This window comes from Cavia porcellus, unplaced genomic scaffold, assembly GCF_034190915.1.
Source record: "Cavia porcellus strain 051 isolate PalLab524CR breed Dunkin Hartley unplaced genomic scaffold, mCavPor4.1 scaffold_2, whole genome shotgun sequence".
Taxonomy (NCBI): domain Eukaryota; kingdom Metazoa; phylum Chordata; class Mammalia; order Rodentia; family Caviidae; genus Cavia; species Cavia porcellus.
The window spans coordinates 142,124,261-142,146,156 of record NW_026947485.1 but is presented as its reverse complement, the minus strand read 5'-3'; the positions used below and the strand labels follow the sequence as shown (position 1 = coordinate 142,146,156).

General features: G+C 34.8%; 1 protein-coding gene and 1 long non-coding RNA gene across 3 annotated transcripts in view; both read right to left on the bottom strand.

The window, feature by feature from the left end:
* The window catches only part of Fbxl17 (F-box and leucine rich repeat protein 17), a 446,310-nt gene that overhangs the window by 38,829 nt on the left and 385,585 nt on the right, over window positions 1-21,896 (bottom strand). The window lies entirely within an intron of this gene.
* The window catches only part of LOC134475303 (uncharacterized), a 90,050-nt gene that overhangs the window by 12,872 nt on the left and 55,282 nt on the right, over window positions 1-21,896 (bottom strand). Inside the window, exon 2 of the long non-coding RNA XR_010046451.1 lies at window positions 1-21,896. This exon is cut by the window's left edge and continues 12,872 nt beyond it. This is a non-coding gene — a long non-coding RNA (uncharacterized LOC134475303).

Sequence of the window (21,896 nt, the reverse complement as noted above, 5' to 3'; positions counted from 1 at the left end):
CATGATCCTTCATAAGACTTAAATTAAAAGGGTGTAGTAATTTTATAATTACTGCGGTATAGTCTAAAAAATTTAGAGTAGATGAACAATATTTCAATTTAATGTGCAGCTATTAATTGTGCGGGTTAAATATCCCAGCAAATAACTTTTAATTAATCATTAACCCTAAATCTTTCATAACTATAAAAAAGCCTGTCTATTCTGTGTCTATTAAAGATTTTCTGTTGACAAAATATCCGACATATTTTAAAGTGCTTTTGATAGATTCAAGATTCTGTATAGTATCATTATGATTAATTATTTTGCTTGTATTTCTCATACAATCTACTTTTATTTCTTAAGAGTAAACTTAAAATTAGATATTGGAAGACTTCACGCTAATATTTATTATTTGTGGTATAATATATAATTTGCTTATTCTTTGAAAAAACTTTAAAACACAGTAAATACCTATAATTACAGTCAGTTCTTGTTAAATATAGCAAGTAATAGGAAACCTGAGCATATGGTCACAGTGTACATACATGTGCATATCTCATCTCTTTCGATGTATGGATGACTATAATTCCCCTACATTAAAAGATCATTTTTAAGTCTTTGTCCATCTGGAATTATTTTCATAATGGAATTTCACATCATACTTCTGGAGGTGGAGACTTGTCTTTTAATAAATTCTATATGTTTCGCATTTTCTGTAGGCCTCACTTGCCATATGCAGCTGCAGCCTCCCATGATAATTTCTGTGTCTACCTTTGTGCATATGTGCCTTTGGCCAACATTTCTTGAGAATGAAGTATGGGACTGCAGTCAAACTCAGCAGGAATATAAGGGCATGATTGTGTTGGGAACCAATCTAATGTGATGCCCAAAGGAGCTGAAAAGGAAGAGAGGCAGACTGTATGACTACAGCAAACCTTTCTTGTTCAATTTTTTTTTTTCCCTCAAGGAGGTTAGCAAATCTGGTTAAATTCTTTGGATCTAAATGTATATTTTGACCTTTTCTTGGAAACTAGATGGCAGGCCAAGCTAGTAGTCAGAATAATTTCTATTAATATTTTTGAAAGTATGTTCCTTAAACATCACAAGTATCCACAATATATTGTATTAAATTTGCATGTACTTGATAAGTGTAAATAAACTGTATCTACTATTTATTATGTTAAGTATCATATACTAAAGAATCATGGATGACACTATATTAAATATAGGCAAACTAAAAGGGTAAAGCAACATAGCACACACTGTTATAAAAACATACACAAACCAACAACAAAAGGAAAGGCATTTTTTGACTATTTATTATGTAGTACCAATGTGTAAAGTGCTCTTAAATACATTTACACAATTAATTTTCATCCATTTTTGTAATATAGATACTATTTACATCATGTAAAAGAGATAGTACAGAATAACTTTAGCATCACAGTTACTGAGAAGCAGGAAAACGGAAGTTAAGGTCTGTCTGACTATATCAGACTACAATATCTTACTTATATAAGAAAGGTAAAGATATCCAGCTAGGGAGAACATGTCTAGGAACAGAGCTAACAAATGTGAATTGTTATGAATAGTAAATTAGAATTTTAAAAGCAATGAATGAATGGAATCAAATTGCATTTAAACAATCTGAACAAGACAAAGAAACTACACATTCATAACCATTATGCAATATTTAGGTAGCTTTTCCTACTATTGCTACATTAAATTTAATTTTTTTTTCAATTACTCATATCTCTAATGTAGTTTCCATTCTCCATGGAAAGTAATGTGATACTGAAATGCAAGGGCAGATATTTCTAAGCCAGACTTAAAAATACAGTCAAATTTTCCAATCACAATTAATATCTTAGTATGAGATAAAATCCCTATGACATGCACAGTAATTAATTGATGAATGGAGCAAAATATTAATAGCCAATTTGTACCTTCCTACCCTGTTGTCCCCTTTACCTCTCCTTGACCATATCCTCTAGTTATACTTCATACATTTACCTTGTAAAGATCTCTGAAGTGTGACTATAGTGGGATGAATAAAGAATAGTCTCAAAAGATGACTAATTTGAAGGCAGTAACAGTGATCTGAGTAGGAAAGTACTAGTATGTTGGTTAAAGATCAGTTACATTATTTTATAGACGTTTTTGTGCACTACAAATTAAATTATGCAGTAGCCACAAATGCATACATACCAGATCAATACTAAACACCTAAGGGATCTCAGCAGAGTGCCTGGCTCAAGACAGCTGTAAACTAATCTCTCTTCTAAGCAAAATCAAGCAGACCAACACAAATGAATTCAAGCAAACAAATAACCAACTTGAGTCCACTTGGCAATATGCTAAGAACTTATTCTCATGTATTTCAAAATTCAAGTATTTTCTCCCACATGCAGAGAACTCCATTTATTTGTGCAACAAATAAGTATAAATATCCACTAGGTGCCAGGTAAAATACTTGGGCATCAGAATGAAAGGGCTGAAAGGGAAACATAAAAGCATATCCTTTTAAGAGTATAAAAAAGTCCATATATTCAAATTGAAAAGAATTCTTGAGTCTATGTATTAAAACAGAGGTATTCCGAAAAATCCACTTAAAATTATTTTTCTGGAAACAGCTATGGATTGAAATTCCACACGAAGTGGAGAAACCTCACAGGAAGAAGCTTGTGTGTGCTGGAATAGTTGAAAACTTGGGAGTAGTAGTCTGTGATCTGGCCGTGAGGCACAGGAGGCTTGCAGTGAGGAGAGGACACAAGTGGCAAAGGCCCCAGGCGGGTGGGGGATATGCTTGGTAAAGAGCTCAATGAGCTTAGAAGGGAGCATATAAATCTGTGGAGAGAGACAGGAGGCATCAGGAAAAAAATGCAGGTGGGGTCTCTAAGAAAGCTGTCAAATGCCTGTCTAGGAAGTTGAACTGTGTTCAATGCCTCAACAGTTTTATACTTGTGGGTCTGGGACAGTGATCTTCTGACACGGCTTTTTTTTTGCTATGCCGAAATACAGCACAGCAAGTGACCACTGGGACAGATTCTGCCCCAATCTTAACTAGGAGAATAACTAAACCTGTAAAAATCTCACTTTTGGACTTAAATTAACATGAATTGATGTTTAGAGCAATCTCTATTGAGAATCTAGGTAAAATGAACAAGTTAAACAGAATTCTGTAACAATCAACATAGATTGAACAAAAACACAATAAATGGAATATTTCCATCAAAACATTTAGAAGACTCATTATTAACTCCTTTAAGTAGGTCCTCAGTACTTCAGAAAGAACAATTGAACTAAGTTTCCATGGGAAAAACCACAATTTGGGCACAGAGCTTCAAGACTGTCAAATTAGCTTCATATAATGATACCTACTGTATCTGAACAATGTTGATTGCTCAATAGCTGCATGTGACTTGTGTATTCTTTAGACTAACAGAGTTTCAAACCCTAATTAGCTGCCTTGGCTAATGAGCACAAGGAACTTTAGGAAAGTAGCTGAATGAAATTGTCTTCAAAATCCTTAAGCAACAATAGGAACGATGGAAATGCAAAGAATAGCTATTAGTTCCAGGGGCCTTTGAAACAGTTTTCTGTGAACTAAGACATTTCTCCAGTACACCCTACATCATAAACTTACGTAGCAAAATGTACTTTTCTCACTAATTAAGGACTTTCCACCTGAGGGAATTTTCAAGAACTCATAACGCAAATAGCAGCATCTCCTTTAGAGGCTTTTCAGAGCCTCAACCACTGAATTCTGAGGCTCCAAAAATAAACTAAAAACAGGAAAGGTTGAGTACAGAAAACAGAAAGCTGTTAAGGTTAACCAACGCTAACACAGCTTCTCCCAAAGAATCTTGTTGAGAATTTGTCAGGCCTCATTCCTGAGGCCCTGGGACCATGACAGAGCTATCTTTTACCTCTGAGGATGTGTAAACATTTCTGGAATAAACATCAATCCTGAAGAAGGTAAACAAGTATGTTTATATTCCTTTACTACTGTTGCTGCTAAAAGTTTAATATATATGATATTCAATGGTTTTTGCCTAAGAATCCAGCTTCTGCAGAAATGTCATTAAATTATTCTTGGAAAGCTACACAGCACACTGAACTAAAATGACCTCACAGTAAGTCACTCAAATAAATGCAGCTTAGAATCTCCACTGCCATTTGTTTGCAGTGTAGAATGCATGCTGCAGGAAGATAGTTATCCAGAATAAATGAGGGCCTGGTGACAGGGGATTAAATGACAAAATATACAAGGAAAGAATATATTAAAAAGGAAAAAAAGAAATAATAGAATTGGATCCAGTAATGTTGAAAACTAAGAAACAAAAGCAGTAAATTTAAAATCCTACACTCATAAAAATTTAACCAATGACAAATTATACATATACTAGAACTTCTACTTTACAAATACAGAAGACTGACAGAAACTTTTAGAAGTAATTGGTTTACAAAATAAATCTTCACCCAGACATATAATAAACAAGATCTCAGAAATTCAGCATAAGAATAGAATATTAAAGGCTGTTACAGAGAGGAAACAGATCACCTATAAGAAAAGCCTATCAGAATCAAGGCAAATTTTTGACACAAAGCCTCAAATCAAGAGCAAATTTGAAGTATTTCAAAACCTGAAAGAAAACAACTTCCAAACCAGATTGATGTATCCTGAAAAACTATCTTTCAAAATTAGTGGAAAAAGACAATATTTCCATGACAAAGAACAACTGAAGATATTCATGACCTCCAACACTATACAAAGGGTACTGAAAGATATTCTAGAGATAAAAATGACAACAATTCCAAGAATAACAACAGAAAGAAACCATCAGGCAGGGCAAGCAATTAAACAGAAGAGAAAAGTAGGGAACCAACAACAGAAAAATAACACAACAAAGATATGCTAACACATATCAGTTATAACCATCAGTATAAATAGCCCCAACACTCCAATCAAAAGAAATGGGTTGGCAGATGGATCAAGAAACAAGATGAAACAATATGCTGTACATAAGAAACACATTTAACTCAAAAAGAAACTCATAGACTAAACATCAAAACAATACTCCATGCAACAGGAACCTAGAAAAAAGCAGGGTAGCTATTATGTTTGCAGACAATGTGAACTTCAAACAAAGAATGACCAAAAGAGATAAAGAATGTCATACAGGTTAGGGAAAACCTTTGAGAAGAGATAATAATCATAACTATGGAAGCATCAAATATGGTAGTACCCAACTATATAAGACAAATATCAACAGACATGAAAAATCAAATGAGCAATAATACAATTGTAATGGTAGATGTTACTATCCCATTGTCATAAATGGATGGATCAACCAGACAAAAAAATCAGAAAAGAAGTAACAGAACTGAACCAAACCTGTGAACAAACGGACTTAGTACATGTTAACAGAATATTCCACCCAACAACATCAGAATATGCATTCTTCTCAGCTGTGCATGGGTTGTTCCCTAAAACAGACCTTATACTAGCTGATAGAAGATGCTTAAGTAAATGCAAAAGAACTGAAATTATTCCATATTTACTATCTGAGCATAGTGCAACGAAACTGGAAATTAATAGCAAAAAAAACCATAAAACTCCATAAACACGTGGAAATTAAAATAGCCTTCTGAATAACTAATGGGTCACAGAGAAATTAAAGAAGAAATTAAACAATATCTACAATTAAATGAAAATGCAGACATAATACAATGGAACCTGTAGGACACAATGAAAGTAGTACTAAGAGAGAAATTTATAGTGGTGAACTGTTATGTCAGGACAGAATGAACACAAATAAACAATCTAATTTACACCTCAAGCTACAGAAGAAGTCAAGCCCAAAGCCCAGAGAAGGGAGGAAATTACAAAGATCAGAACTGAAATTAATGCAATTGAATGTAAGAAAAGAATTAAGGAGTTGATTCTTAGAATAAAATTAATAAACCCTTAGACAATCTTATAAAAAAGGGAAGAGATTCAAATTCATGCAATGAGGATGAAAGTATAAAATCACTATATATCCTATGGAAATTCAGAAGATTATCAATACCTCCTTTGAAAACCTCATAGGACGGAAAACACAGAAGAAATGGACAGATTCCTAGATATGTATGAATTACCAAAGCTGAATCAAGAAGCTAAAAAAAATTCTGAATAACCCAGTATAAGTCAATGAAATTGAAAATGTAATTAAAAACTTACCAACAAAGAAAAGCCCAGGTCCTGATGGATTCATGGCTGAATTCTACAAGAAATTCAGAGAAGATTTAATACCAATACTCTTCAAACTCTTTAATGAAACTGAAAGGGAGGTAGTACTCCTGATTTCATTCCTGGAGACAAGTATTACTCTGATACCAAAACCAAAGAAAGATCCAACCAAAAAGACAACTATAGGTCAATCTTCCTAATGAACACAGATGTAAAACTCTTCCATAAGATACTAGCAAACAGAATGCAGCAAATGATCAAGAAGATTATACATCATGATCAAGTGGGATTCATCCAAGGAATGGAGACACAAACCAATAAATCAATATCTACAAACCAGTAAATGTTGGCCAGGGATTTACCTTAGTGGTATAAGTGCCTGCCTGGCAAGCACAAGATTGTGCGTTTGATCCCTAATAAAAACAAATCAAAAAAAAAAAAAAACCAAACCTCAAACCAATAAATGTTGTACATCATATCAACAGAGCCAAAGACAAAAACCACATGATCATCTCAATAGATCCAGAAAAAGGTTTTCACAAAGTCCAATACTTACTCATGATAAAAAAAAACCTACAGAAAATCATAATACATGGTCTTTATCTCAATCTGATAGAAGCCATCTACAACAAACCAACAGCCAACATCATACTAAATGGACAAAAACTGAAAACTTTCGCTCTAAAATCAGAAATAAGAAAAGGATGTCCACTATCACATCTCCTATTCAATTTAGCATTGGAAACATTAGCCAGAGCAATTAGACAAGAGAGAGAAATAAAAGGAATAAGGATAGGAAGATAAGAGGTTAAATTATCATTATTTGCAGATGACATGATATGCTACATAAAAGACTCCCAAAACTCTATCAAAAATCAACATCATTCTTGTACACAAACAACAAACTCATTGAAAGAGAAAATAGGAAAATAATACCCTTCATAATAGCATACAAAAAAAAAAAACACCACAAACCACAAACTTAGGAATCAATCTAACAAAGGAAGTAAAGGATCTATATGTTGAAAATTACAGTACTCTGAAAAAAAGGAGATTGAAGATATATAAAATGGAAAGATAGCCCCTACTTATGGATAGGAAGAATCAACATAGTGAAAATGGCCATACTCCTGTAATTGTTCAACAGATTTAATTCAATCCTGATCAAAACACCATTAGCATACTTCACAGAACTAGAGAACAAATTCCTAAAATTCATCTGGAAGCACAAGGGACCTAGAAGCAAAGGCAATCCTAGGCAACAATGGTAGGCAGGAGGCATCACAATCCCTAGCTTGAAATTATACCACAAAGCTACTTTGATAAAATCAGCCTTGTACTGGCAAAACAACAAACAAACCAACCAACCAAAAACAAACAAACAAAAACAAACCTAAGGATCAGTAGAACACACTAGAAAATGCAGACACAACTACAAATATACTCAGCCACCTTATCTTTGACAAAGAGGTCAACACTTCACTGGATGAAAGGCAAGCCTCTTTAATAAATGGTGCTGGAAAAACTTGCTCTCTATAGGCCAAAGCCTAAAATTAGACCCATGCCTAGCACCATGCACTAAATTAGTCAAAATGGAGCAAACATCTAAATATCAAAATAGAAGAGAAAGTTGGTAAAAATTTTGAAGACAAAGGAATAGGTAGAGCTCATGAACAAAATCAGACTGCACAGGAAAATACTTCAAAGAATCACCAACTGGGATCTCATCTTATTAAAAAGCTTTTGTATAGCTAAAGAAATCAACAACAAAATGAATAGATAACTCACAGAGTGGGAAAAATTTCTAGCCAATTGTTCCTCAAAGAACTACTATCTGGAACACATAGGGCCAGGAGTTTAGCTTAGCAGCATAAGTGTCTGCCCTGGCAAGTGAAAGATTGTGAGTTTGATCCCCAGTACAAAAAAAAAAAACAAACAAACAAACAAAAAAAAAAATTAAAGGTAAAGATTTGAAAAAAATCAGACCTTTCTCCCAAATTCTAAGACTCAATCCAAAAATGGGCATTTGAGAAGAATACATGCTTTACAGACGAAATACAAATGGCAAGTAAATATATGAAAAAATGTTCAACCTCATTGGTCATTCGACAGATGCAAATTAAAGCAACACTGAGATTCCATCTCACCCCAGAAAGAATGGCTATCACCAAGAAATCAACCAGTAACAAGTGTTGGAGGGGCTGCAGGGAAAAAGAAACCCTTCTTCACTATTGGTGGGAGTGTAGAGTGTGTAACTACTCTGGAAATCAGTGTGGGATTCCTCAAAAAACAAAACAAAACAACAACAACAAACTAGGACTAGAGGTCCCATTTGACCTAGCTATTCTCCTTCTGAGGATGTTCCCAGAAGAAATTAAACATAATACCACAGAGATTTAAGCGCATCCATGTTTATAGCAGCATGATTTATAATAGCTAAATCTTGGAAACAACCAAATGCCCATCAACTGAGGAATGGATAAAAAGGTAGTATTTTTTACACAATGGAATACTACTCAATCATAAAGAAGGATAAACTTGAGACTTTAATATGTAAATGTATGTAATGAGATCATACTCATAAGTAAAAAGCAGACTTACATGTGTAAACATCATATTAGCTCCTTGGTGTGAGAAACTGAAATAGTAAATAAATTCTGAAATGTACAATAGATATTGTGAAATAGGAAAAAAAATTATTCAAAGGAAAAAAGAACTAGGATGGATGAAAGGGAAAAGGACAGTAAGGAAAAGAAAAAACACAAGTAAGCTATACTATTAGTATCTCTTAGTTCATTAAAAAGGAAGTTTTGTATTAATACCAATTGGAGAACTTTTTATACCCACATTTTGTACCCTCATCAACTTCTTTAAATATAACAATATTTTATGTATTGACTATTGTTATTCTCCTGTTAATTTATTATACAAAATAAAAAGATTTTTAAAAAGGTAATTTATTAAGTCTACAGAATCCTGAAATGTAAGAGCATGGTGTAATAAAGAGAGGCCTACTGAAATATCTACTGCAAACCTACAGCAAATATTAAATCTGTTGGTACAACTGTGTAAGTGTTCATTAAAACCAGAAATAAGCTAGAGATGTCTCGGACACTTGCAGTACCTGGTTTACTCACCCCAGTAAACCTTAGATGGCCTTAGATGATTTCAATAAAGCAAGAGGAAGAAAATGATATAAAAATTGGAAGGAGACAAAATGATCAGAATTCTCAAAAGATATTAACTGCTTTTTAAAAAATAAAGAGACTCAAACTGACAAACTACTAAGATACTAAGAAATAAGGAGGCAGACCTTTTGCAAAAGGGAAGGGAACTGAGAGATGGAGGCAAGGGGAGGAAGGCTAGGGAAAGGGCATGAAACAAGAATTAAGGTGTGTTAGATGCATGTAACCAACTCCCTACAAAATGTGGTCACTACGTATTATGAACATGTACTAATAAAAAATAAAAATTGAAAAACAAAAGAATACTAGGAAAGTGTTTTGGTTCACATCCAGATGTCCCCCGAGAGCACCATGTGCTCAGAGGTGGGTTTTATGGAAGGTGACTGGCCTGTGGAGGTGTCACAGCTAAATAAGACAGCAGGAGGTCGGTCAAAGCGAAACCCGAAGAAGGGACATACACCTGAGGAGCTAGGTTGCTGGGCCCTCGACCTGGTCAGGTGAATTTTGCTCTTTGCTTTCTCCCTTCACCCTCTGCTTCTTGGTTGTCATGAATGTGAGCACCTTTTCTCTACCAAAGCCCTTTTACAATGACTTCCTGCCTTGGAACTGGCCCACTATGGACTAAAATTATGAGCTAAAATAAATCTCTTTCATTATTTTGCTGGTGTTCAGTATTGAGTCCCAACAATAAGAAAGTGACAAAGTTTAGAAAGTTAGCTAATTACAAGACACATAAAACCAACTGCATTCCAATACAGTAGCAAAAAACAAGTCTAAATAAATAAGGGAAAAAGGATCCCACTGACAAGTATCCCAAGTATATGCTATACAGGAACAGATTTAACAAAACATTAAACAGCTTCATGGGAAAATTATAAAAACTTATTAAAAGAACATAAAAGATTCAAAACAGAAAATTCTATCCAATTCATTGATGAGAAAATTCAGGGCTACAAATGTGATCTTTAAAAAAAAAAACTACATATTCAGTGTGATCCCCCCAAAATATCAACATAATTTTTAAATGAAATTTAAGCAACTGTCATTTAATAGAGAAAATATAATGAAAGAAAAAGATAAAGAATAAGATAATTCTGGAAAAGGAGGAAGGGATGAATCTTACAGATAACCTATAAAAACACAAATTTACAATGATTAAAACCATATAATATTAGTGACAAAATAGACAACTGGGCAGAAAAGATGCTAAAAACAGGTTCATGGTGACATGAAAAATTATCGATGAGAGAAATGCTGTATCAAATCAAGGGAGAAAATATATTGATAAATGATGTAGAAACAGTTCATGATCTTACATTAAACTATATAGATCTCACATACAAATATTACATATCAAATAAATTCCAAGTGGGATTAAGACTCAAATTTTAAAATAAAATGATTATGATAGTACATAAGAGTATCATGCTGACTATGAGTTGCAGAAGGCTTACTTAATAATAGAAATCACTTGATGGTGTTCACTCAATGGTTGGTGTTTTATAGGTATTTAAATCCAGCTCCTTCCAGCAACCTATGAGGCAGACACTGTTATGATTCTCATTTAACAGCTGAGGATATGAGTTTCGAGAGGTTATGTAAACTGCCCAAGGTCTCAGAGTAAGTAAACGGCAGAGAGGGATTCAAATCCAAATTCTCAAGTTCAGAAACACATCAAGGAATAGATTGATAAATGTGGACCTGCAAAATTATTGTTTCTAAAAACAAAGACATTATAAGCCAAAGTAAAATTAAGCAGTATAATGAGAGGAAATATTTATATCACATAACAAAATAGTGTCAAGAATACTTATTTACCAAAAGCCTACTAAAGTAGAAAGATGAGCAATGTCTACAATTTAAGAAATAAAATTAGCTAATAAATACGCTAAAAATTCAACCTTCCTAGTAATCACAGAAATGAAAATTATAATTTCATAAAAAAACAAAAATTAAAATGCTGTTCTGTTCCATTAGAAATGTCCTTTCAATGACATTTTATTGTTCAGTGAAAATATGTTGCTAAAAACATATTTACACTGTGTCTATTTGCATAAGATAACTTCAGTCCATAAACATTTCAGTTGGCAAAAAGTTTGGTTCTGAAACAAAAGCATTCAACGACATTTTGCTTCCATTTGCAAATTCTGCATTAAGTTACAAATACTACCACGGTCTTCTTTCCCACGCAAATACAAATGTGGCTATCTTCCCTAAAACTGTAAAACAAATTAAGTTTCTAAACTAAAGTACCACTGTATATGTATTTTAAAGAACAAATTATACATGCATTATCAATGCAAGTAAAATACTGTACAATGATAAAGACAATACACAATTTGGCATTGGTGAATGAGTTGGTTTCAAATTCTAAAAGCTCTCCCAGGTATTTCTGCATTTGGTTAAAAAGTCAAATGTTATAAAGAAGTGGTATATAGAGGACTCAAATTCTTTCAGGTGGATGTAGGGGACTTATTGAGAGGAACTAGCTTCATTATATGATAAGCTAACATAAGATTATAATTAAAAGTAGACATCATATTTTATCTATCTCATATCTTAACAGTGATTAGTTTTTTCACCCAATAGGCTTACAATAAATACTCAGACTGGAGGAGGAGGTTGTGTGTGTGTGTGTGTGTGTGTGTGTGTGTGTGTGTACATGGGGCAAACAGGAGTTAAAGAAGTCTGTGTGGACTGTGTTACTTACCTTCAAGAAAACAGCCAGGATTAAAAAAAAGGTAGCATTATGGTACTGACAAGTTGAACAGAGATTGGTTTTGTCTCCTTAGTGAACATTTGAGTAGGCAAAATATAGACATGTTGGATTAAAACTTGGATTCAGACTGAAAAAAAGTGAGATAAGCTATCTAAAGACAGTTGGAATAAGAGAAATAATATTTTCTTATGGTATGGGAGCAAAATAGTGAAGGAAAGAACCACAAAGAGACTGGTGACACCAACAAAAGTAATAATCATGGTGATGATGACAGTGTCACGTTTTAGATTCTCCTATTTTCAGGGAGCACTAGTTAGGTTTAGAGTTTTTGTATCTAGTTAGGTACAAATGGCTTAAAGCACCAGTTAGATAAGAAAACATTTAAATCTTAAGTGAAGCAGTTCATTAAGTGTGGACTGCACTGTATCCTGGATACATTCTTATCCTTAGATTTTCCCCTCTGTGCCTTGTATTCTTAGCTTTGTGTATAGCATTGTGTACTTAGCTTCATAAACAACACAGGCGGGATGCTCTTTGCTAAGGGCAATAGTGTCACTGATCATTATGCAAACAGGATCAGCTGTGGGTGGAAAGAAACTACAAATTAGGATGAAAACAGGACAATTTTACAATTGTTTTTAAAAAGCTCAATTACATGTGCCAGATAAATGATTATATCTAGAGAAGTAGGAAAAAAATAAGAGACTTTAGATTTTATTAAGTTGTTTTTTGTTTTTTTGTTATTTTTCGGTGCAATGAGTGCTCTACATTACACCATAACTGAAGTGCAACCATGAGTTTATTATAGGAAAGCTTAGTTCCACAATACTTCATTATACATTGTGTAGAAAAACTAAAGGTAAAACTGTAATATACTTTCTGTCAAATCTAGCTTTTCTTAAAACTCCACAAGTAGTTTATCGAAACCAGAGTGGTGTTTCAAACCAGAGTAGAATCAATTTAAATGGATGCATGAGTTATAAGAATCATGGGGGTTGGCTCCTGTTGTATCTGCTGAATAAAGTACTCCTTTAGACCATGTATTCGCCAAATAATGGGTTGATAAATTCTCATTGCTGGAGGGTGAAGGAAATTATGGTAAGATAAACTTCCCCCAAGACTACAGTTAGGCAGGTGCAAGGGATTTTTGTTGGCAGTTCCCAAATTTTTCCCATTTTTTCCTTTGTCAACAAAACAAATCAAAACAAAACAAACCCCCAAACCCCTGCTTTTCTTTCAAGAATCAAGTTACTGCCAAATTCTCAGCTGTACTTAGGTGGGATCCTCGCATCTGAAGGGAGGCCCTGGTTGGTGTAAACACACCCATGTGTCATCCCACCCTGCCAATGTAATGAGCAGGCCTTCTGCCTCAAACCACGGCCACCAGAGTAAGGCCCAAGATTTTGCTAGGACACACATTTTTTTTTTTTTACCTCAGCATACTATTTATGAGGTATTAAATCTAAAAGTCTCATAGCCATTTCTGCTGCCATACAGTCCATCTAAAGATGACACTACTGTACTGAGTAAGGCAAGGTAGAAAGGACTGCAAGAACAGACGGCTAGTCTGGGCTTCTCACACAATTAGAACTGCCTTTCTGACTCAAGAGCCAGTCAAATCCCTCACTCCCCATTTTCTTTTTCTTTTTTCCCTTTTATTAAATGAAATCAAAAGATTCCAAACAGACACAACTTCCTTTACCTAATGGTTTTAAAAACAAATATGGATGAAATACTGAACCATGTTTTAGTCTTTGATGGATAGGACAATAAGTGTCCTTCTGTATAGAGAAAAACTAGTTGCTTACTATAACTGAAAATTTAAAACTATATTATTTTCTTAGGCCAAAGCATCTCTTCATTATTTTTGGCAGTCCCTAAAATTTATTCCATATGGACTCTGAAGGGGGATGTTTGAATTCTAAATGAGGAATCTCAACCATTACAAGATGCATAAAACATAAGTAAAACATTTTTGCCAATTTTTTTTTTATTTGTATACTCTATTTTAGATTTGGGAATCTGACACTAAAAATGGTCTCAGATTTAATGTTGATTTATATTCAGTGCCAACAATAAAAAAACCCTAGTTAATATGCCTTTGGTGTTTTAGAGGATTGCTATTTCATAAGAATATTTTCCCAGACTGGGTAGCTGAGGTAGGGGAATGGCTTATTGTTTACACATGAAGAAAAATTTCTACCAGTAGTCTGTAAAAAATATACAAAAATCTTCAAGAACCTACAATAGTAATGAGATTTTTTTCCCCCTCCCCTCACCTTCTAAGAAAACTCACAGTGAGCCACATTGTTCTTATGTAACCTAGTTCTGGGACATACAATTTTAGAACCTGAATGCACCTTTCTGCATGTCAAAATAAAAGCAATTTTGGCACTTATAATAAATCAATAAACAGGAGACTTGTGTGTATTCTGGCCTTGTCTGCTGCCTTGTTCAGCTGCTAGAACAAAATACCTTAATCTAAACTTGACTATCCAAACATTTCAATGTTATTGCTGTCTCCCTAGCATGTCTGTGTTCAATCAGGCTGACATCTATTGGTTCAAAGATCTTTACTCATTTGCCCACAGACAAAGAAACAACCCTCGGTTTCACTTGGTACTACATCTTTTCTCTCACCAGTAGGTACCACAACTTTATGCCAGTATTTTCTCTCACTATATAACGGCTCATTTAATATTTTACTTGCTCCAGACAATAGATGAGGCAGCCTAGTAAGAGCTTAAACTGGCTCTTTAAAGATCTTATGTGTGATGCAGACCTTGCCTAAGCCACACTGGGTAGTGGTGCAGTAAACACAAAGCCCAGATCCCGGTGTTATGTCCATATTTATTCAATAAAGACTAGGGGATTTGGGACTATAATAAGCAATCTTTTATTTTCACAAGTTTTTAATAAGTGTAAGGCCACCTAGACATGTTTTAAGGCCATGTTTTTAAAGTCTAAAACAAAATTTACAACCAACTGTGGGAAGACTGAATTGAGACTGAAATCCCTCTAAGAACCATACCATATGCACTGCCAGGTGAGCTCCTTAAATGGGGTGGGATCACTCCAATCTCTTTTCTGATACTGTAATTTCCCTAAGCTGCATCACCTCCTACTTACTTTTTAAATGTAATTTCATGAGATAAAAATCACACCAAACAGATTTGGCAATATATAGTTTCTAACAGGGCATTCTTTCCTCTAGGAAATTCAACAATAAATGGGCATTATGTTTAATCATTTTAAATGAAATCAGGACTAAAATGTGCTATTTTTATTCAAGCCCAGGTTATACAAACATCTTTATTCTTTCTTATATAAGAAAATAAACTTCTTAAATAAGCAATCCCATTTCTTTTGGCTCCTGGGCATAAAATGTGCTATTTAATTCAAAATATTTTACTTTTTTCTTTATCTTGTTGATCTTCCACAATGTGGAAAAATTTCCCCTTTAGACTAGGTTGAATGAGAAAGTACCTAAAACATACATGGTTAAAGAAGTTTATTTTCTGAATTAAAAATACTTCAGAATGTCAAACTTTTCTCAGTATTATATATTAAATATTTAGTATTTCATTATGAGCAAAAATATGTCATTAAGACATAGATGCAGCAAATTTTGGGGTCAGAATCCTATTTAGAATTTCCTATTGCATAGTGTGTCAGAGCATTTCTATCCTTTCCTAGGGACTCTTCAAAGAAATTAGTAAATGTTCATTTTATAAAATTTGAATTTATTTCATCCTGTTAACTTGCAAATATTAATATATTATTATCAACATCACTACTTCCACTATTATGACTGGTTGCTGAAAGCAATTATCAGCTTGCTGAAAGAGAACAAATATGAGATGGGAAAAGATGTCCCTATTTTTCCATTCTAAGATTACTGAGGGTTTAAAATCATCTTGTGAGGACACTGGTAAAACCACAGCTAGAAATCCAGAGAAATGAGCAGTCTGTAAAACCTAAGAATGAAACAAAGCTTTAGAAAGCTGTGGATTTTTTTTTTTTCTTAAAGAAGGTGAAAGATGAAAGGAAAACCTGCACAAGTAGCATACTAAAAAACAGATGGTCTTTTTAAAAAACGAACTTGTGTCTTCCACAAGTATGCTTCTTAATTGTAACATACTGAGCACTTTTATGCAGATGATTTCAATTGCTAAGCATACAGCCAAATAAACAGAGTTAGCTCACTGACATTAAATGACACAGTGTTCTTGGAGCTCATCTACTATTTAGTCTGTAAACACCTGATATGCAAAATCTTATGAAGAAACTAGTGCCAAGACAGTTTAAGATTAACCAATGTTCAATGCAGATTTAAAAGCTTGGATTTCATTTTGCTAAAGATGCTTCCTTTCGTATTTAATCAATGATGTTCTGTTTTAGTACTCAATTTACAATTTATGATTTTGTTTCTTTTTGGCTTATTCCAAAATGAGTTAAAGAAGCTTAGAACTAGGATTCGAAGGAATAACTTACATGAGAACTTACATGAGTGCAGCAACAATAAAGTGTCACAATAACATATCAGAAACAAGTATATTTGAATATATGAATAAATATATAAATGAATATATTGAAGGGAATATGGTTTAAATATGTGAAGGAAAATACATGACTATATAAAGGAAAAATGGTTTAAATTTCTATTTTTATTAGGCCCTGGATTCTAAGAACATAAGTACACAATCCTTAATAAAGATCTTCTGTTTTGCTCACTGTGGTCTGCTAGTTCAGTGTCCCCTTCCTCTGTGCTGAAGAAGCCTGTCAGTAAAAGTGCAGGCAGATTCACTGACCGTCAGGAATGCATACTCCTCCCTCAGTGCCATTGCAGGGAAACAGCTGGTGTGATGGCAACTTGCTCTTAAGAGGGGCTTACTAAGCTTGCTTTGGCAGCACACATATGGAAGAGGGTCCTGTCTCCTTGGTGGGTGAGGGTTATGGGTAACAAAGTGAGACCCGATTAAGAGTCTTCACAAAGTTGCTTTCAAATTTTGTTGGACAGCTGTCACATAGCCAAGCATGTGTTTACAACCTGGATTGTCACTTCTGTAGTATCTAGAAAAGCAGCTGGATTCTACTGTTTAATATGGAGATTTTTGAAGGACTCTTTTTTTTAACATTTTTTTTTTTTTTTTGGTCTTTTTTCATTTTTATCGGTACCGGGGATCGAACTGACGACTGCCTGCTTGCAAGGCAGGTGCTTATGCCGCTGAGCTAAACCCCCAGCCCCAATTTTTGAAGGACTCTTGACTGATAACATTAATTTGAGTACTAATTAAAGTTTCTGAGTACAAAAACCTTCATTAGTTTGCATACACTTACTTTACTATTGCTCTTATTAATCATAACAACTTAAATTTGGGACAAAGTATGAATAAACTTACACACACACCTATGGTCTATTTACATATAAAACATGCAGACAGCTATCTATTATCTATGTTTAATATTTCGATTATTGTAAATAGTTACAGTAGTGACAAATCTCCATAAATTATATCCCCATTGCTCACTGAGTTATAGAAAGCAAAGTGCTTTCAAGAGATTTTAAGGTCCTTCTCAAAGACAAAATGTCATATTCCTTTGGATTGTAAGTGCCTTGTGGTGCTGAATAATGGTATTAACCAGTCTTTATTTATAGCCTTTCTCCGGGTTTTGTCTCATGATCCAAAGAAGTCACCGATAAAGTATTGTTTTTGTTCTACTTAGCTTTCAAACTTTACACTCTCTCTACTTTCATTATATGTGAACTGCACTTCAGGGGAGGGTTTTTGTTATAGAACCAGGTACTTGAAAACCTAATTTTCATTAACATTTGGTAACGCAGCATTTCTGAATGTTACAGTACAGTAAAACTTTGTTGATATTCCAATAAACAGTAGTTATGTCATGTTGTTCTTTTTATAGACAAAGAAATACATTTTCACCAAATCCAGGAAAAAAAAATGGCATGGGTCCCAACTAAATAGAGGTTCTTGTTTTGATTACCTAACAAATATTCAGGACTACAATGTTCTTTGCTCTCATATTCATATCTGATCTATTAGCAAAATCTTGTTGGGCCCTCCTTTCCAGGAATCTCTTCACTTCCTCTGGGGTAACATGTGTACCTTCATATCCTACTCCACGCCACCACACACTCTTCACTGTTACATCAACAAATGACTCATCCTCCTAACCTTTCACATAGACATGCTCCATTCTTTCTCCCCATCACCTTCAAGCTTACGCTCTCACCTAATCAGGGAAACTTTTCTGACAGAAGCAGCACTTGCCTTCACTCTCCTTTATCTCCTCTGCTCTGCCTTGTCTTCATATCACTTTATCAATTTACTTTATATATTTCTTTATGCTAGTGTATAAATTCCTAAGGGCAAGAGTTTTGGCCAGCTTTCTTCACTATGTTACCTTGAACACTAGGACAGTGCCTGGGTATCATGTTCAATAGGAGCTTACAGAATAATGAACAGATGATGGCTAAGTAGTGCAACTGTGCAGCACGTCAGAATCTAGTTTTATGTCACAGTTGGAAAATGTCTATTTAAAACTTAAGGAAAAACAGTAAAATTACTTAGCCTTGTGACCTCTTTTTCTTTTCTTGGTTCCAGGGATTGAGCCTTGTGACTTGTATTTAGTAAGCAAGTATTTCAAATATTATCATGGCTCTTTTTTGAAAAATGTGCATATTGAGAACTAAAGTGACTGGACCTTTTACATTCCTATTTAAACTGTGAATGTGAATATTGTTATTTGAAAGAGAAAAAATAAAAACAATGATCTTAATAGATGGTTCACAAGTCTTAGCAGCACTGACTTTGTTAATCAGCAAAACTCTGGTGAGCACAAAGAGTTAATACCATTTTAAGGTGAACATGAATTACCAGAGGGATTTGAATAACTGAGCTCAGTAAGAATTTCTATTTCTTTGGTGGTCAACTTGAAAGTACAATAAAGTGATGTCTGTTACATGAATAAACACACACCTAAAATTCTGGAGTGAACTTCCATGAAAATTGAGTGACTTCCACATAGTTCCTCTGCTTTGTAAATCCAGCAGAGGCCAAATTTATATCAATGCCAAAAGCAGAGTGAATCTTTTTTCAGGAAGTACCTAATCCTGCAATAAACCTGTTGAAGAGACAGGTTTAATGTTCACCAAGGCTAAGTGTTTAAGAGGTCTCCACGGTATAATTTGTCACTGCAACAAGTTTCTGCTTTGCCTTAAAAGCCATGAAAATTGCTCTACAATCTCACTAGGAACTAAGCTGCTCATGTCAGAACCATAGTTTACAATGCATTTCCACTTTCACAAAACATTTTAGTTTACAGCTTGTTGAAAAAAAATATATAAAATAAAGCCATAGGGTATAGCCATATGAAAATTCAAAGGGTAAACTATTTGAAAACTAACACTGCTTGAGTGTATTAGACTGAGTAAAAACAGAATCTACTGTTTAAAGATAAACGTTTAAACAAGATATACTATTTAAACAGGAGCTTTCAGATCAAAAGGGAATTGGGGAGGTGGTCATTGAGTTTTTATTTTCAACAGTTTAAAAATTAATTATTCACATCCTGGTATCAGGGTGACTATATTAAAGTCTATAAAGCTTATTCAGAAATTCTGTAAAGCTGAACACTCCTATTTCTTTTATGTGCCAAATAAGATATGGAACACATAGGTAGGTTCACATATTTCTACAAATTCCAAAATTTTTCACTTAATATAGTATTAAGCTATCAGTAACATAAGAAGTTAGCTCTTGAAAACAATAAAATTTAGAAGCAGGAGATAGTATGGCAAAGGGCAAGGCATGGCTGATGCCATGACTTAGAGCAGTGGTGGTAAACCTTTTAGAGCTTTTAATGATAACTAGTACCATCTGCAGCATGCGTGTCATAGGTTTGCCACCACTGAGTTAGAGGAAGCAGCCCATCATGGAAAGAAATGTAGAAAATGGAAGCAACAAGTCAAAAGTTTTATTAGCTATTATACAAAATACAATTCCATGTACTGTACAACTTAACTTTAAGCCAGCTATAATTATGATTACGGGAATACAGGAAAAGGGAGGAAGTGATACGTGAAATAGGACAGCCCAATACTTGTGTTTCACCCTGGACAGATGTTTGATCATACTGGCTGCTCCTCCAACCACCTTGAAAGTCAGGAAAAGTACAGTGCATAACTTAAGTCTGACTTGACCCAGCTTTATTGAATACTGATTCAATTTTAATTTCAAATTCATTTTCTATAGAGCATTTGATAAATACAAAGCTCACATTTCCTCCGTGGGCACAGGTAGGCTAATACTGTCAGAGCCAGCAGACTGAAACAAGGACCTTAAAGCTGGAGGCAGAGACTTGGATACCACCACGTAGATTACAGACAATGATGCCTGCTGCTCACTTCCCCACACAGGTTGGGGAAGGGATGGTAGGAAAGTCAGAGAGATGCCAGTAAAACTCGCTTGTTCCCTTAGCACACAGGATATTTTATTTCTAAAATGGATTGAGGTCAGACAAATACCACAAGGCATGCTGAATATCTGAATGTGGATGGTTTGCAACGTGTGCTCTAGGCACTGGAGTCACTAATATGTATGAAAGTCTATGGGACAATTTCTCTATATAATACATTACAACATCTGAAAAAATCAATGTCTTAAGGCACAGAAAGATGAATACAGAGCTTTTCAATTATCTTTTTTTCTTCTAAAATACTGTTACCTTCAAACAGATTGAGTTGTTTTCATTTTGATTAAGATGTTGAGACTATGCAAGGATTTTAACCAGCTCAGTCTCACTGGGTAATGGAACAGTGGGCAGAAGACTTTATAAACCTTGAAAATACATAGGTTAATGAAATAGTCCCTGAGCACTCAATGTATGAAGATATCTTCAACAATCGACTTGCCTGTTTAACACAGTCTAGTGGCATTCAGTTTAAGACTGACGTCTTTTTTCTTTAAGCCAACATCTTCTGTCAGTAAGTACACAAATCACAGTATTGTTTTAAAATAAAATTTCCTGTCTCACTTATATCTTGGGAAATACAACAGCTTTTTCATATTTAGTCAAATAAGAAACCAAAGTCATTTTAATACAATAGGTGGAAACTTAACTATCCATCTGAATGTCTCTAACATGGTTATCTGCCACTTTTGAAGACACAGATCTACACAGAAATGATACAATAAAAGAATAGGCTTAGATGTTTCCCAGCTTCTTCGGGGTACAGAGACGAATACAGTGGGGCATAAAGAACTACAATTTTTCTTTCACTTTGTGTTTTAGAACAAGTGTTTCTGTATAGTGCCTATAGCACTTTCTACCTGTTGGGAGCCACGGCCGAGCCCGGTCGCCTTACTTGGCGGACGTGAGGCCTGTAGGAAAGAGCAAAGCCTGAGCTAGATTACCCCTCCCATCGAGTGTGCTAAGATGGCGCTTATCTCCTGCTTGGTAAACAACCCACCCTGTAAGATCTCCTGCTTCACAACCCGCCCTGTAAGATAGTCTGCCTAGCAACAACTGATGTTAGCCAATCAGCCCGCATCGCGCGCTTTGAACTGGTTGGCCACTGTAACCCTATAAAAGTGAGTGCCTCTCCTGCCAAGAAAAGAAGAAGAAGCAGAAGAAGCAGAAGAAGCCCGGAAGGAGCCGCGGAGAGCGGACCGGTAGAGGCTTCGGAGCGAAGCACGGAAGGAGCCGCGGGGAGCGGACCAGAGGAGGCTTCGGCTGGGAGCGATCCCAGGGCAGG